Source organism: Hibiscus syriacus, unplaced genomic scaffold, assembly GCF_006381635.1.
Source record: "Hibiscus syriacus cultivar Baekdansim isolate YM2019G1 unplaced genomic scaffold, ASM638163v2 tig00111210_pilon, whole genome shotgun sequence".
NCBI classification, from domain to species: domain Eukaryota; kingdom Viridiplantae; phylum Streptophyta; class Magnoliopsida; order Malvales; family Malvaceae; genus Hibiscus; species Hibiscus syriacus.
Genome location: NW_024063021.1, coordinates 3,803,473 through 3,822,440, shown reverse-complemented (window position 1 = coordinate 3,822,440; position 18,968 = coordinate 3,803,473). Strand labels below are relative to the sequence as shown.

The 18,968-nt window shown below is 33.0% G+C and overlaps 1 long non-coding RNA gene across 2 annotated transcripts; it reads right to left on the bottom strand.

Moving 5' to 3' along the window:
- Positions 1-504: 504 nt before the first annotated feature.
- On the bottom strand, positions 505-1,897 carry LOC120155995. Of its 2 annotated transcripts, XR_005519021.1 has the most exons (3): positions 1,433-1,897; positions 1,265-1,346; positions 505-804 (listed from the first exon to the last, which is right to left on the bottom strand). It is a non-coding gene; the product is annotated as an uncharacterized LOC120155995 (long non-coding RNA). The 2 variants fall into 2 exon arrangements; XR_005519020.1 differs by having other exon boundaries at positions 505-1,346.
- Positions 1,898-18,968: the final 17,071 nt, after the last annotated feature.

Below are 18,968 nucleotides of genomic sequence, written 5' to 3'. Positions count from 1 at the left end.
AAAACTTTAAACACTTATTTTTAACGAAAATTTTTTTAAACACTAAAATATTTTTCAAAATATTATTTAAATATTTATTTTTATATTAATTCTTAATTTTAACGAAATAAAACTGGAATATCTCATTTACTGCCTTGTTGTTCATACAAGATAGTCAGTGAGCAGTCAAAAACAGGTTGAAACATCAATTCCCAGACCGTATTTAAACACATATTTTTAACGAAAAATTTTTTAAACACTAAAATATTTTTCGAGACATTTATTATACCCTAATTTTGTTTGGGTCATTTAATTCAACCTGAGATGATTGAAGGACGATTTGAAGACACTCGTAAATTGACGATAAGTCCAATATAAGGGTCATTGATGATACAAATAGAAATTTGGGATCAGTTTGAAGATTCAATTTTAGGTTTGTGCATTGGATTATTTGGACCAGTGACTATTCATGTTTATCCATTCTCATCAAAAATTAACCATTAAAGTATTGTCCATGTCCATGTATACATAACACCCCATTTTTAAAACTCAAATAAATGTTCAAATTCAAATTTAAACCCAATCCATTTGTCCCAAACAAAATGACCCATACCCGGTTTGGACCCATTACTAAACCTAACAACAAACCCAAAATCAGGGTTGTGAAATCTTAGTAGAGATACCCCTATCTTCCACGTGAGCAATCCCAGCAACAACCAAGCCTCGTCACTAGCATTCCAGAAGTTCCCCGAGCTGGCACCTATCTTTCACGCCAGTTGTGCACTATCAATTGGGCTCATCCTCTCAGCAGTAGATGGTAACAAACTGACACCAACAAACCTCCAGCTCACGGAATCAATCATGTAAAGAGGAAAACCAGAAAGAGGAAAGGAAAGAGAAAAAATGTAACAAATTTGATTTCTCGCTCTCGGGTAAAAAACAAAGTATAAAGGGGCCCAAAAGGGGATTTTGTAAGGGGCTTCCTTTTCGAAATAAAGATTCATGTAAACAAAGAGAATAGATTTGAGAGCAGTTTTTAGCTACACAAGGATTCTCCTTTTTTTCAGTAACACAAAGCAGTAGAAAAAAAAACATTAGAAAGAGTAAATCGATACAAAAGAAAAACGAGAGTGTAATCTCATAATTCAAAAACACAGAAAGCATAGCACTACACATTTTTTTGAGATATTCTTCTTCGGTTTCTTTTTTTGTCCAATTTTTTTTTTTTGTGTGTGCTATTATTATTTTGAAACTAAAAAAGAAAAGGGATTTGGGGTTGAATTACTTGGGTTGTGCAAACGTCGGTGGAGCCTTGTCGACTTCATCTCGTCACCGTTCGGGTTCCATCGTCGAAGTTAGAATGGTGTCTTTGTCGGAATGTGGAAGGTAAGTAATCGGGTTTAGGTTCATAAAAAACAGAAAAGAAAAAATAGAAATAGGTAGTTAGATTTACCATTTGATATGGTTTCGTCACCAGAGTAAGGAGCCCGGGATTGAGTTTAGGGTCGTTTGGGTTTGCTCAACCGTCGAGGGTGTTCACCGGAGGGGTCTCAAGTTTTTGTTAGTGTTAGAAAGAGGTTTAGAGAGGGAAGTGGAGCGTTTGGGTCGATTGGGTTGGTTTTTGATGTCCCTGGTGGTTGTTAATGGTGGTCGGAGCATGGATCGGTGCCGATATAGTCCGATATGCGGCAGTGTAGGTGGCGGCTTCGTGATTTGGTTAGGGTCCTCTAAAGGTTCGGTCAAAGGAGTAGAGAGCTTAAAAAAAAGTTCAGTTTGGTTTAGTCTCAGCCTTTGTGACCATCGTGTGTGCTGGCTAGGGGTGGTATGAGCTTCATCGGAGCATGGTCATCATGGTTTTGTTGGCCCTTTGGAATAAGCGTCCAAAAGATGGAGGAAGGGAGAAGAGAGAAACGGATGAAGGTTTAGAATAAGTTTATGATTAGGTTTAATCTTTTAATTAGAATATATATTAAAATGTTGGGTTAATTATTCATTTAGCCACTGAAGCCCAAGGATAAAATTAGGTTTTAGTACTCCTAGGTTTAGCGCCTATTTACATTCTAGTCACCTAGGGATTGATTTTGAATTCGATTTTTCTTTGTTTGTCCCAATTTTGTTATTTTCTAGATTGAGATTTCAGTTATAATTTTTAGGTTATTTATATTTAAGTCTTTCATATTTATGCACATTTTATCATTTTAATCGTTGCCTTAATTCTTGATATGCATGTCTAATTTTCGTTTTATTTAAATTTAATCTTTAGTTGAGCTTGCGAATAATTAGAATTTAATCTTCGATTAGTTTTGTGTTTTTTTTATTTAATTCCTTGTTTGTTTAATTTGTTAAGTACTAAAATTCATGTTCATTTTCTTTTGATTCGATCGTTTTACACATTTAAAGTCGTATGATAAATTTCGTTGCATGGGTAATTTATTTTCTTATTTCCTTTACATTATTTAGAGTTTAGAAATTTACTTTTAGGATGAGTATTTTCTTATTTCCTTTACATTTAAAGTCTTAGTTTAGGTTTAGTCCCTATTTTGAGTTGGTGGTCATCTCCTAAATTCGATCCTAGAACTTTGACTTTAAATTGAATCTTTAGATTTAGATCTCAAGCATTTTAGTCCTAATTTATATTATTTTATCTATTATATTTAATCCTTGAATTTTTTATTCCTTTTAATTTAGTCCCTTGTCAAATAATTGCCTTCTTTAATTAATGGTTTGTATTTGTTTTGCATTGTTGATATGTTTTCATACATGAACACGTATGTGAATGATTTAGTGATGAATCGTATGACAATTTTTTGCACAATTGTATGTTATCCTCGTGTGCATAACTCGACCCCTATCAAATAATTGGATTAAGGGTAATACCCTTTTATTTTAAAATCGTTGTGAGGGGATTGTCTTAACTTATTAGAGAGCCATTGTAGATGATTTTAAACTGAAAGTGTATCCCAACAGTGAAACCTAAAAATGATTCCTCACTTAAAATTTGGGAATGAGAGAATAAAAAATATTCGTTCATTTAAATTATTCAAAAAAAGATTGTTAGAACTTATATAAGGTATGATCTCGATGTTTTTAAATAATCGAATATTCTTCTTCTTTCTAAAAAGGATTGGTAGTTTTAATTTAATATGTTTTTGTTCATTTGAATATTATAATGGAATTATAATATTTCTTTATTTCGATTGGAGTAAGAATTTATTTCCTCAATGTATGAGAGGTTTGTTTCTCTCGATAGGAAATAATTAAATATTATTATATTTCATTTTAAAATTCATAATTATTGTTTTATGGGATCATGAATCAAATGAAATTCGAACTTGTAAAATTCATTGTAAAGATAATTAATTAATCAACTAGGTACCGATTTAGGGCACTGTAGGGGTGCTAATCCTTCCCTGCGCGTAACCAACTCCCGAACTCAATTTTCTTGTATGCATACTATAAATTTTTCGTTTTAATTAAAATTAATTTTTATTTAAAATGAAAAAATATTTTTGGGTGCCCAATCACACCCTAATTAAAGATTGGTGGCGGCTCCTCGAACCATATATTTTTCTATCGTAAAGAAAATTCCAAAATTTTTTTGAAATGAGAGATTTTTTTAAATCATATTACTTTTTAATTGAAAATTAACCAAGAAAGAGAATAATTAACAAATGTTTGGTTTTTAAAATCTAACCTAAGAAAAAAATCGTTTCGAAAGTTTGGCGACTCTGCTGGAGACATTTTTTATAGAGTCAGGTCAATAGTCGATTAATTAATTGTCTTTGCAAATGAAAGTTATAAATTCGCTCTAATTTGGTTTTTGATCCCTTGTTTGGTATTAAAAAAATTTTGTTTATAATTTGATTAATCACTAAATAGTTGTACTGACTTGTTTGTTGATGTTTTCATATTAATTGTGTGTTTTAAAAGGAATTTGAGGATTGATTTAAGTGTTGTGTGATTGTGTATTTTTCGCTTTTCCTCACACACTGCACATTTGCATTATCATAACATGAGCTAAAACCCCGCTCTGTCCTATTTAAGTAGAAGTGAGAAACTACACCCTCGTGTGGTTTTCATCTCTGCATGGGATAGTGAATCGCTCCTGGAGCTCACGCCTTATGGTCCTCGTGATGGTATTCACCTCCGCACGGACATAAGGAGGTGTGTTCCCTCGAATTGAACTCGATCCTAAAAGCCTGTGATGGGCCAGGATTGAGGGTCCGACAGCCCAAGGGGGCACTGGCAAGGACAATACGAGAACCTATTACTTTAGAGTCGAACCCAGCATATAGTGAACCTAGAAATCCAAGCCTAATTAGAGCTTAACCCGAACCTTAAGAATCCCGTGAGGAGGGTGCACAAGGAAAAGCTCTTTTGAGTCTTTTAATTTTTGTAGTATGAATTTTACTTTCCGAATAAATATAGGAGAACTAGAGATCATGCAGTTAGATTTATTTTTCAAATAAACAAGCGAATTAAATATCATGTGGTTAGGATTTTTTGTGAATAACAAATCATGTAGGTAGAAATCATGTTGAGTATAATAATATACTAAAGCATAATTGGGTAGCTAGCATGTGAGTGTAGCTTTTAGTTAATGATTACGATACTTACTATTTTGTTGTTTATCTTATGTGTACTAACCCATTTTGGTTTTATGTCTATTTTATTTTGATTTTATTGCATTTGCATCTTCATGTCATCCAAAGGTGTTAATTCACAAGTGATTGACTAATAATAAGGCTGGTCATAATGAGACAAGAAATTCTTAACCATGTAGTCAAAACCAGGATATCCAAATATGTTCAAATGATCCATGAAGAAGGACATCCGATGGATTAAGAAATCTGAAGCTAATTGAAGACTTCCTTTAAAGGAGTAAAGGCCAAGATGTTCTCTCAGGAGATAGATACAGTCATATCAAGGACGATAAGACCCTTCACAAAGACATGAAGACCACTTCTCATTGGAAGTAAAAATGGAGATCTCAAGATTCAACCATACACTATTTAAGGACATCAGGTGTCATCAAATATGATAAAGTACACCGATAACTTTGGGTGCAATGTTAGATTCCATGAAGAGTACAGCTCAAGGAAATGAATAAATGAATAATCACAATTTTATTTTGACTACCTGGTGTAATAAAATCTTGTTGTCTAAATGAAGGATGTTTTATGTTGGTCACTTATGGAATTAACAGCTTTTGCATTTACATTCGACATTTGGCATTTGTATTTGCATTTGCATTGCATGTATTTATTTAATCATTTTACATGCATTAGTTATGAAAACATGGAAATAACTTATGGAGGGTTATGTGAAAGTAATACCAAGATCATTCATTCATACTACTCTCTCATCGTCATGAACAAACAAATAGAAATAATGGAGCAATCTCATGAGAAATCACAATATCAGTTGTAAGAGCAGTTGGTTGGGTTACAACAAGATATGAGGAATCAAGCATTGGGTTCTCTGTAACATGTATCGAGCCAAATAATCCATGTGCTGGCAACCAAGGCTGCTGATAGAGAGGAAATCGCTGATAAAGGATACTAGTCTCATTAGACTAATACGTCGAGAACGATAACCTACCCAGGAGTGTCCCAATCAAACCTATAGAGAATCCTCATCAGTTATGAGCAATCTGAAGACAAATTCAAGTGGTTGAATGAAGCCATTAGAGATATGGAAAGTGTTAATGCCTTTCACAAGGAGTTAGAAACTAGAGAACTCAGTTTGGTCCCTAATTTGGTCATCCCACATGAATTTAGGCTGCCTAATTTTGAGAAATATGATGGCATTAGTTGTCCCTTAATCCATCTAAATATATTTTTGTAGAAAGATGGAAGGGTACTTAAATGATGATAATCTGTTGATTCATTACTTCCATGATAATCTTGTTGGGGCAGCTGTAGTATGGTATAACCGTTTGAACAGAGAGCATATCAAGAGATGGGTCAATCTAGCTGATGCTTTTCTGAGGCAATGTCGATATGTTAAAGGCTTAGCCCCAAAATGTCAATACCTTCAAAGAATAAGGATGAAAGCTATTGAAAGTTTTAAAAAATATGCCATAAGATGGAAATGAGTGACAACACAAATTCAACCTCCCTTGTTAAAAGAAGAAATATCATATATGTTTCATAATTCTCTTCCAACTCCTTTTTTTGAGTTAATGCTGGCAAATTCGATGAATGACTTCGAGGATCTTGTGACAGCTGGGGAGTTAATTGAAAATGCAATCAGCAAAGAAAACTTGAAATTCACTTCCAAAAGCCCAACCGATCAAAAGGAAAAAGCTAATGAGGTGAATGAATGTCACGTCCAGAGCTCCCATAGCCGTAAAAGAAAAAGAACAGTTAGTCGCTCCAACCGACCAAAGAAAGTCTTACGATCGAAAAATAATCTAAAAGTGTTCCAAATTTCTATCTCATATATGTACCCCCATTTGATTAAAGGTCAATACCTCACACCAAGGCCAGTGAAAGTGCAACCAAACCCTTCTGCCCACAGTCAAGATAGTGTCTGTGATTTCCACTTGGGGGCATTTGGGCATTCTATAGGGAATTGTAGGCTACTGTTAAAGGAGACAGAGACGTTTGTTGAAAATGGGACATTGACACAAGAATTGGTGAATCAGTGGATGACGGACACGATTGAGGCATCAAAGCACAATATGTAGTATCCGTTTGAGTCAGGTGTTGTTGCATTAGATGAACAATATGAGGCATCCTAATTATGAAGAGATCATTTCATCCATCATGAAGTTTTATTTCACTTGCATTGTCTCGTTTAAGTGTGTTTTTGTTCTTTCTTTACTTATTTACCCAAATATTTCGTAAAGCCTTGTTTGATGATTGAATTTATGCTACTTTTAAGGTTATGAGCAATGAATCAAATTTTTAATCTTGAATTTCTTTGAGTATCAAATTAATTAATGATTCTTTTAATTTTTCAATAATTATAGATCTTTGGCAAGTGGCAAAATTAGACCTTTCATATCACTTCCAAAGCCAAAAACATAATTACTCGATCTCTTTTACCTTACATAATTCATGGTCATTACCAAAATCAAATTTTTGACACTACATTTATCTGAGACTCCGAAATCATACCTTTACCTTTTTGTTCGAGATAACAAATTCATATTTTTACCCTTTCGGGTAGAGCTGATTTGTTTATAACACTACCTTTATCCATACACATGACTTCAAAGTCACACATTTGTCTTTTCAGACGCAAAACAATCATTTTTGTATATACCAGTAAAACTGGAATGCCTCAAGTGCAAAATTTTCATTTTTTTCGTGAATTTTCCTGCAAGAATAGACAAGATGGGGCATCATAGATCAACTTTTTGAAGAGAAGCTAGAATAATTATGGCATGATTGAAGCAAGAAAAAGAAGAAATAAAGGGAATGATTTAAATAATTCTATCATGAATTAATTACATTGTTTTCATGTAAATAAAAGTTAATCTTGAATGTTCATCCCCCTAGGGATACCTCTTTTTGCAAGGATTCTTTGTATGAAATAATGAACAGCCTTCTTTCATTTATGTTGAAAACATTTTGATGTTTCGATATAACAAAGTAATATAAATTAATTTTAAGATTTTACAAATGATTTTCTAAATATATTCGATACAATTATTCGAATATCAAAATATTACTCCAAGTCTTTCAAAGTTTAATTTCAATCCTTACTAAAGTGTAAAATTGTGTTTTATACTTAAAATATTTTTGAAACAATTCTCACAAAGTATTTCAAACAAAAAACGAGCCAAAAATCAAATTTGTGAAGGGATGCACTGATGCACTCATTGATGCATCAATGCACTTCCATGCATCGATTCACATAGGATTTTATGGAAACATCGAATGCATTTTATGCATCGATGCACAGACCATGCATCGATGCACTCCAGGCTTGTTTGAAACATCGAATGCATCGATGCACCCTTAGTGCACCGATGCACTAAGTGTTCCAACAGTCGAAATATTTGAATTTTACACTTGATGCATCGATGCACCTTGACTATGCATCGATGCACACACGCTCCCAACTGATTTTATTAATTGTTTTCACACAATAATAGCTCTATTAACTCCACTAATGATCCCCAATGTTCAGAAATGATCCAAGAAGTAATTAAACAAGCTTAGAAGCCATTGATCTACAACAAGAAATAAGAATCAATAGAGAATCAAAGAGAAAGCATCAAACCTCAAGTTTGAGCATTTTCAAGCCTATTTTCATTCAATATTCATCTTTGCTTTCAAGAACATTTATTGTACTCAACTGTATTATTCTTGAGTGTTCTTTCTTTGTTCTAGAATTATACAAACATCTTTCCTTGTGAGGATTTTCTTGTAAGTTTTCAAAATTTGAATTGTTCTCATTGGGAGAGAGTGTTCTCAAGAATTTAGGGTATAATTCTTTAGGGATTTGTAAGGTTACTCTTTGTCCTCAAAAAAAGAAAAATTAGTGAATTTGTGAAAAATCCTTAGTGTGGATAGCTAAGGTAGTGGACATAGACTTTGGTTGAGAAAGTCAAACCACTTTAAATCGCTGTGCAAATATTTTCAATTTTCTGCAAAAGCTTCAACCAAAATTTTTATTGCCAATTCACCCCCCTCTTGGCCTATTCCGTCGATCAATTAACTTAACAATTGGTATCATAAGCTCACTCATTTGAAGGTTTAATCACCTCTTGAGTCGATTCGGGAAGAGTTACATCGATAATCAAGTCATTAATGGCCTCCACTTCAAACTCCGACTTCGATCTTGATTCATTGTCTGTCAACAAGCCTCCTTTTTTCAATAGAGCTAATTATGCTTATTGGAAGAATATGATGATGTACTTCATTTAAGCAAGTGACATGGGAGCATGGAATATCATAGAAGATGGATACATCAAACCTTTAACTCATCCAAGATTGTGGAGTGAATGAGAGACAAGAATGTTCAAGCTCAACTTCAAGGCTATCCATATTATTTTTTGTGCTCTTGAACCGGATGAATACGAGAGAGATTCATCTTGTACAACTGCCAAGGATATATGGGACAAACTACAAGTCACCCATGAAGGTACAAACGAGGTAAAATAATCTAAAATTAGTCTTCTAACTCATAGCTATGAAAATTTCAGGATGAAACCGGACGAAGATGTCAAAGCTATGATGGATAGATTCTCCACAATTGTCAATAGTCTCAAATCATATGGAGAAATTATTCCAAATGACAAGCTTGTAAGGATGTTAGTTTACTCTCTTCCAAAAGCTTGACAATCAAATAAGACGGCAATCATCGAGGCTAAGAACTTAAAATCCTTGTCCCTCGATGAGCTTATTGGCTCTCTCCTCACGCATGAAATGATGCTTAAAGAAGAGGAAGACCTCGAGAAAAGAGACGAGCTAAAGAAGTAGTTGGAAAAGAAGAATAACGTGGGAGTTGCTCTCAAGTCAATAAAAGATGAGAGTGATTCGGATGAAGATGACGATGAAGATGACGAGGAAATGGCATTGTTTGCCAAACAGTTCAGAAAATTAATTAGGCCAAACCGAGGAAGAAAATTCAAATGAAATGAAGGCTTCAAGAATGAACCAAAAGAGAAGGACCCGATTATTTTCTATGAATGCAAAAAGTCGGGGCATGTCAAATATGATTGCCCACAATTGAAGAAAATGGGTCAATCAAAGAATAAGAACAAGGCTCACGTGGCTACATGAGCGATGAAGAAGGTTCCGATGAAGAGGAATAAGAAGTAGAAAACTTGTGCTTGATGGCATTCAAAAAGATTCTCAGATAACCTCTAGCTCATTTAATTTTGAAGATTATTCATTTTTGAGCTATTAAAGGAATATACTAGGTTGGCTTCGGATTATGAGAAATTATTTAAAATATAAAAATGATATTTCAAAATTGAAAAATGAAAATAATCTCATATCCAAGACCAACAATGATCTTGAAAGTAAAATCAAAGATTTGCAAATCAAACTAGAAGAGTTTGAAAAGAAAATTTTTTATTTACATAATTTACTTTCAAAGGTCAATGATGATCATCAAAAGAAAATTGATGATCTTAAAGCTTCTTTTGATAAAGTTAGAACAAAACGTTTTGGAAATAGAGAAAGTTCAAAATCCAACTTTGTTAGAAAAAATTTTAAAAACTACAATCATAGAGGTCCTCAACGAACCTTAAATAGAAAAATCGTTAGAAGTATATGGGTTCCTAAAGAACTCATTACTACTAAAGATAAGGATATCCTACACAAATGGATACCTAAGGGGACTAGGATTTTGGAAACTAATTAATATGGACCCAAAAGAATTTGGGTACCAAAAATCAAAAATTAATCTATGTTTGTAGGAAAAAGTGCATTGCTACAAGGAACGGGAAACAAATTCAAACTCATGTTACCTTGATAGTGGATGCTCAAGACACATGACCGGAGACAAGAGCCGGTTCATAGAGCTTAATGCCAAAAATGGAGGAGAGGTGACTTTTGGTGATAATTCAAAAGGTCACATTGAAGGTATAAGTACAATAGGCAATACCTCTTCTATACAAATTAAAAATGTTTTATATGTGAATGGATTAAAGCATAATCTTTTGAGTATTAGTCAATTATGCGATAAGGGATGAAATTAATGTTAAGTTTACATTGTATCTAATCGGATTATGCTTGTTGGTCATAGAATAGGAAACATATATATGGTGCATTTAGATTCTATAGATATGTCTAATTTATGCCTAGTTGCTAAGGATGAGCATGACAGTTGGTTATGGCATAGGATACTAGGACATGCTAGAATGAGTGTTTTACAATGATTAATTCAAGGAGATTTAGTTTGAGGGTTGCCTAAACTAAAATTTAATAATGATAAAATATGTGATGCTTGTGCTAAAGGAAAACAAAAGTGAACTTCTTTTAAATCCATTAATGATGTATCCACTAGTAAAGTATTACAATTGATCCATTTAGATATTTTTGGGCCATCTAGAACTACTAGCTTGGGTGGAAAACAATATGCATTTGTCTTGGTAGATGACTATTCTAGATATACTTGGGTTCTATTCTTAAGTACTAAAGATGAAGCATTAGAAATATTCATCACGTTTTCAAAAGTAATTCAAAATGAAAAAGGTTACTCTATAACTAGTGTTAAGAATGATCATGGCACTGAATTTAAAAATCTTGGATTTACTGAGTTTTGTAATTCTAATGGTATTAGCCATAATTTTTCAACATCTAGAACCCCTCAACAAAATGGAGTTGTTAAGAGGAAAAATTGAACTTTAGAATAAATGGCTAGAACCATGCTTTGTGAAAACAATTTGCAAAAATATTTTTGGGCGGAAGCCACTAATACCGCTTGTTATGTTATCAATCGAGTAAAGATTAGGCATATTTTGAAGAAAACTCCATATGAACTTTTTAAAAATAAAAAGCCTAACTTTAGCTATTTTCATCCTTTTGGATGTAAATGTTTTGTTTTAAAAAACGATAAAGAAAATATTGGCAAATTTGATGCTAAAAGTGATGAAGGAATTGTTCTGGGTTATTTCTTAAACTCTAAAGCTTATCGAGTATTTAATAAAAGAACTTTAGTTGTAGAAGAGTCTATACATGTTTTTTTATGATAATCCCCTTCCGAGGAAGGATTCTTGTGTGAATGATGATGTAGGTATTATAGACATAAATGACGTTGGACATGACGTTGGAGAACCATCATCAAAAGAAGAAACGAAAGATGAGGAAACTCAAGATCCTCTCGAGAATCCAACCATTGAAGAAAGGGAAGTTTCTTATCCAAGGGAATACAAATATGTCAAGGATGGTGAAATAATAGGTGATCCATCCAAAGGGGTAACAACTCGATCTTCTCTTAAAAATATATGTAATTATGTTGCATTTATTTCATGCATAGAGCCTAAGAATATTAAAGAAGCTTTAAATGATGAACATTGGATTATGGCTATGCAAGAATAGTTAAATCAATTTGACAGAAGTAGAGTATGGACATTTGTTTAAAAGGCCTAGTAATAAATCTACTGTAGGTACTAAATGGGTATTTAGGAATATGCTTGATGAAAGTGGTAATATAGTGAGAAATAAAGACAAACTTGTTGCTCAAGGGTATACTCAAGAAGAGGGCATAGACTGTGATGAAACATACGCTCCCATAGCTAGAATGGAAGCAATTAGAATGTTATTAGCATTTGCATGTTTCAATGAGTTTAAATTATATCAAATGGATGTTAAAAGTGCATTTTTAAATGGTTTTATAAAAGAAGAAGTGTATATGGAATAACCTCTTGGTTTTGAAGATTCAAAATTTCCAAATCATGTTTTTAAATTGACAAAAGCGCTTTATGGTTTAAAACAAGCTCCTAGAGGTTGGTATGAAAGATTGTCAAACTTTTTAATTGAAAAAGGTTTTTCAAAAGGGAAGGTTGACACTACATTGTTTTTAGCATAAAGGTAAAGATTTATTAGTAGTTCAAATTTATGTTGATGATATAATATTTGGTTCTACTAATGATGTTCTTTGCCAAGAATTTCTAAGCTAATGCAAAGTGAATTCGAGATGAACATGATGGGAGAGCTGTCATTTTTCTTGGGACTCCAAATCAATCAAAGAAAAGATGACATCTTCATCAATCAAGCCAAGTATGTCAAGGATATGCTCAAGAAGTTTGGAATGGAAAACGGGAAACCTCATGCCACTCCAAGGATCTCATCTACAAATCTTGACAAAGATGAATGAGTTAAATGTGTGGATGTTAAATTGTATAGGTCAATGATTGGCTCTTTGCTCTATCTAACCGTAAGTAGACCAGACATTATGTTTAGTGTTTGCTTATATACTAGATTTCAATCATGCCCTAACGAAGCACATTTACTAGCTGTTAAGAGGATCTTTATATATGTTAAGGACACTCCTAGTTTAGGACTTTGGTATCCTAGAGACTCTAGCTTTAGCTTGAATGCTTTCTCAGATGCGGATTATGGAGGATGTAAATTATATAGGAAAAACACCTCCGGTACTTACCAATTCCTAGGAAATATACTGATTTTTTGGTTTTCAAAGAAACAAAATTGTGTTGCATTATCTACCACTGAAGCGGGATACATTTCAGCCGGTAGTTGTTGTGCACAAGTTTTATGGATGAAACAACAACTTTTTTATTATGGAATTGAAGTAGGTACCATACCTATCAAGTATGACAACACTAGTTCTATTTGTCTCACTGAAAATCCCATCCAACACTCTAGAACTAAGCATATTGAAATTAGACATCACTTCATTAGAGACCATGTTGCTATAGAATATGTAGTTCTAGAATTTGTTGATATTTTGCACCAATTAGCGGATATCTTTACAAAACCTTTATACAAAGAAAGATTTTGGACACTTAGGAGAGAATTAGGTTTAACTGACCTATCTTCACTTAGTTTTTAAAATATTTTTAGCACTTTTCAAATTAGATTTTAAAATGCTTATAAAATAACATTTTTGAATGCATTCTATACTAATAGTTAGAGGGAGATTATGATCTTTAGTGAAAATTAATTATATATTCAAATATAGTTTGAGGATAAAATTGATTGATTGAACATGATTAATTTTCAATATATGAGTTGCCAATACCACTAGAGCTAAATAATTTAGCATTTTAAGTGTTTAAAACGGATTTTTGACATTTTTGTGCATAATGCATCGATACACTATGAAGGTGCATCGATGCATCCCTATGAATATGCATCGATACACCATGAAGGTGCACCAATGCACTACTTTAATGTGCATCGATGCACTCAGCAATGCATCGATACACCCGTCGGGATTTTCGGTTTAAATGCTTATTTTCTTTATTTTTCACAAACCCTCTACCCTAAACACTCCTCGTCGTTCATCCCTCTCTCACTCTAAACTTTCCATTTGCCTCGAATCAACATATTCTAGACAGATTTTGATCATTGTTCATCTCCAAAACCTACTTGCATCATTAAATTGTGCAAAACAACATCTCATTCTCACAAAATCCAAAATTTCAAGGTAAATTTTTCTAAAAATCTTGTTTTATTAATTTTTGAACTTATGACTAGTTTTGATTAGTTCTAGAATGAACATTACATCGAACATTGATTGTTTAGTGTTTATAAACTAGATTTTACAACTAATTTCATCAAAAACAAACAATTTTTCAAAAATATTAGAAATTTCTAAATAAAAAAAATCGAAAATCATTGATTTAATTTAGATGTTTTTGATTTAATTTAGATGTTTTTGATTCAATTGTGTTGTTTTCATGAAAACTATATGTGCTATGATTTTTCAAATATTATTTTCAAAATAGTTTTTCAAAGCTTTGCCCATTAGGATTTGATTTAGAGAATCTTGAAATATTGCGGACTCAATTGAGTTTTGGGATTGATTATATTGCATACATGTGTTTCAAAATTATAGGTTACATTCCTTATTCCAATTTCCTAAATCATGTCAAACCCTAAATGACCTAGGTCCTCTTCAAGTCAATCAAATCGCCCTCTTATTCCTCCTCCTCCACAAAATCCAAACCCAAACGAACCCGAGTTAATCATTCTTAACTCTTACTTCAACAACCCGGTCGTCGTAGAGTTAAATTATATGATAGGTTCGTTAGTCATTTTCAATCCTACAAAATTTGAGAGGAATGTATCCCTTCCATTCAAGCAATGGAAGATATTAACTTTAAATATCTTCTTGTTCTTCGTTCTTGGAAATTTGATAAGTTGTGCCAAATTCAACCCATTGTCTATCAACAATTAGTTTGTATTTTTTTATTCAAATGAAATTTGTGTTCAAAATGCTAGTCAAACTGCAACCTTGGGTATACGATCCTATCTCTTAGGAGAAGTCATTTTTATCAATTCAAAAACAATTGTTGATGTTTTCGGTTTAGTCAATGATGGGATAGATAATGAAAAAGATCTTCTGGCTACTCCCTATAAGTCTAATGATAGTGTTAGTACCTTACGAACTCATCACGATCGTTTCCTTTATTTGATTATCTCTTGGTGGTTTAGACCATCCGGAGGTAGATACTCCAAACTTAGAGTCATAGATTTATGGTGGATACATTGTATCCAACATAATAAGAACATTAATTTGCCACAATTATCTTTGGTGAGCTTGTTGATACCATAAACGTCATTCCTTCCAAAAATGTCGAAACTTTAGTTTACGGGTGTCTTCTGTCTAATTTATTTATCCGAATAAAGCTTAAGGTCTCAGTTGTCATTCTCATGCCTCTCCAAAACCAAATCAACCTAACTTCCTTAAAGAAAGCTAGATGGAAACAAGATAAGGTAACGGGTCTATCTGAGCAAACTCCGAGAGATAGTTCTTCACGAGCTCCTTCTGCACCTAGCTCTACTCGTGCTCCTCCTCCACCGGCACCAGCTGTGGACGATGATCCAGAGTTTCAACAGCTTATGCAAGATATTGACGATCACGTACCAGACGATGAGCCAGTATCAGAACCAGCACAGCAAGATGAACAAATGCCTCCATATTTTTGATCATTTATGGAGTCATTTGATCTAAGGTTTGCTTCCATGGAATCTCAACTGACTGAGTTTTAACGGGAGATGCATGAACGTATGGATGCTCTCACATTTAAAGTGCGAGCACATTATCCTCCTCTCTATCCTCCTATGGATGACTAGACCTTGCTTTGCTTTTGCTTTCATGGATTTAGAACTTATTGCTTTAACATTTTGAGTGTTTGTGGATTGTTTATGTTGTTTGGATGTTTAACTTTGAATATTTGAACTTATATTTATATATTTGGTTTTTGAACTTATATTGGTTTATTAGATTTTTGCATCATTTAGTATATGACCAATTGTACCATTTCACATTCGTTTACTATGAATATTGAATTATGAAACTAATGGCTAACCTTTCTCTTGATTGTGATCTTAGCAGCTTACGCTATATTTAATCAATTGGCTATGTTTTTCAAAATTCTTCTTTATAAACATTTTATTGAGTCTTTTTGATTTAAAAAAAGGGGAGAAGATTAAGATGTATTATAGTAAGGGGGAGTAATTTTAAAATTGATTTCAAAAATAAAATTTTCATAGAAAAATCTTAAATTTACTCAAATGTTTTGTTATATCAAAAAGGGGGAGATTGTTGAAAACATTTTGATGTTTCGATATAACAAAGTAATATAAATGAATTTTAAGATTTTACAACTGAGTTTTAAATATATTCGATACAATTATTCGAATATCAAAATATTACTCCAAGTCTTTCAAAATTTAATTCCAATCCTTACTAAAATGTAAAATTATGTTTTATACTTAAAATATTTTTGAAAAATTTCTCACAAAGTATTTCGAACCAAAAACGAGCCAAAAATAAAATTTGTGAAGGGATGCACCGATGCACTATTGATGCATCGATGCACACCCCATTTCGAATGCATTTTATGCATCGATGCACACAGGATTTTATGGAAACATCGAATGCATTTTATGCATCGATGCACATACCATACATTGATGCACTCCAGGCTTGTTTGAAACATCGAATGCATTTTATGCATCGATGCACCCTTAGTGCATCGATGCACTAAGTGTTCCAACGGTCGAAATATTTGAATTTTACACTTGATGCATCGATGCACCTTGACTATGCATCGATGCACACACGCTCCCAACTGATTTTATTAATTGTTTTCACACAATAACGGCTCTATTAACTCCACTAATGACCCCCAACGTTCAGAAATGATCCAAGGAGTATTTAAACAAGATTAGAAGCCATTGATCAACAACAAGAAACAAGAATCAAGAGAGAATCAAAGAGAAAGCATCAAACCTCAAGTTTGAGCATTTTCAAGCCTATTTTCATTCAATATTCATATTTGCTTTCAAGAACACTTATTGTACTCAATTGTATTATTCTTGAGTGTTCTTTCTTTGTTCTAGAATTGTGCAAACATCTTTCCTTGTGAGGATTTTCTTGTAAGTTTGCAAAATTTGTATTGTTCTCTTTGGGAGAGAGTGTTCTCAAGAATTTGGGGTATAATTCTTGAGGGATTTGTAAGGTTACTCTTTGTTCTCAAAATAAAGACAAATTAGTGAATTTGGGGTATAATTCTTGAGGGATTTTCTTCTGGAAAACCACTCTAAATCGTTGAGCAAATATTTTCAATTTTATGCAAAAGCTTCCACCGAAATATTTATTACCAATTCCCCCCTCTTGGCCTATTCCGTCAATCGATTAACTTAACAATTTATCCCTTCACAAAAAGAGAAAACATATCTTTTTTGTCCCCATTTGAGCCTGAATTATATTTCTTCTGATTCAACCCTAACCTAGGATCACCCTCCACACTAGGGGGCAAGTTGAAGGATATCTGCTCGTAGGAGTTAAAAACCGTCAATCCAGGATTTATTACAGGGGCAAGTCTCCTTGAAATAAAGAGGAATAACAAGGAACCACAAGGCAGATCGAATACAAAGTGCTTGAAGATCAAATCTAGTTGAGAATAACGAAAGAATTTCTAAAATGCTAGAAATAAAGAGGACATGAAGGTGCTCAAAGCAATTGGAGTCCTATACACATCCAATAAATTTGTAAAAAGAAAAGGGAAAAAAAGAAAAGAAAGAAAAGAAAAATGAAGAAAAAGAGGAAAAAGAAAATGTGAGGAAAAATAAATCAAGTATTTCAAAATGAGTGACTCATTTAACTCAAGACACAAGGTTGATCAATTGCAATCGTTTAAAAGATTATGATTCAACAAGAAGAGAGAGAAATGCTAAAGATATAATAAAATGGAGATGAACTCTAGGGTGAAAACCCAAAAATGGGCAGTTTAGAGAGATCCAGAAAAAGAAAAAGAATGTAAAAAACAGGTAGCAAGCAGATCCAATCCAAGCAAGGCAAGATTCAAGGCATCAGAACAAATTGATCCTTGGTTCAATTACCCTTAAACACTTATTTGGGCCTATTTATCCCTTTCTTTCGTAACCATGAGCCATGACCTATATTACGTGCCTGAAAAGTCCATTCTAATCATACATAGATTTCTAAGTGAAAGAGATTATCTTCATATTTCATTCCACTTCTCAGGATTAATTTTTATTTGCAAAAATGGTTTTCTAAAATCTTTAATGTATGATAGGAAAAATAAAAAAAGGGTTCAAGACATAAAATTTTGAATAACGTCTTGAATCCAAAGGAGGATTTGAGTTGAAAACCTGAAAGGGCGGCTCGAATATTAAATTGTGCAACGACGACATAAGAGACGGTCTTACAAAGCTCTTGATGAAGGACTATATATCCCAAAGGTGTTCCTGATAATTTGGAACCAATAATTATCTATAGAAGATGAGAATAACAACCACTTCTTTAAGTCTGTGGATGCCCAAAGAGACGAATATATTGTAATAAAAAGCCAACCTGAGAGACCTTACCTTTTTAGAATCAACCTACTCCTTAAATTTGTCAATAATTTTGACACTTGCCAATGGGCTATGATTTTTTGAAAGATTAAAATAGTAGTTGACTTGTTTGATATTTATTAAACTTTTGCTTTATGATTTGTCTCAATTGAGAAACCTAGAAAGGGGCAATATTTTTCTTTTTTTTTATTAAACATTTTTAAAAATTATTTTTCAATTTTGTGGAAATAAAAAGAAAAAGAAAAACATTTTCAAATAGGAAAATCTCAAGTGAAAAGGTCCTTGAAGCTGGTGAGGCTCATTTTGCCTCTATAGGAGAAAAAGAATAAGCGATGCCAGAATAATGAAGCATTCCACAATCCTAAAAGCAAATAGTCCGAGAGATCAGAAGGACTGAGGAATGGAGCTTGTAACATTTCCTTGTGACGTTGTGAGTAACTCATCAAGAAGAAGATGATCTCATTATTCAAAGGGGCACATATCTTAGCTCATATAAAAAATGCAAGACAT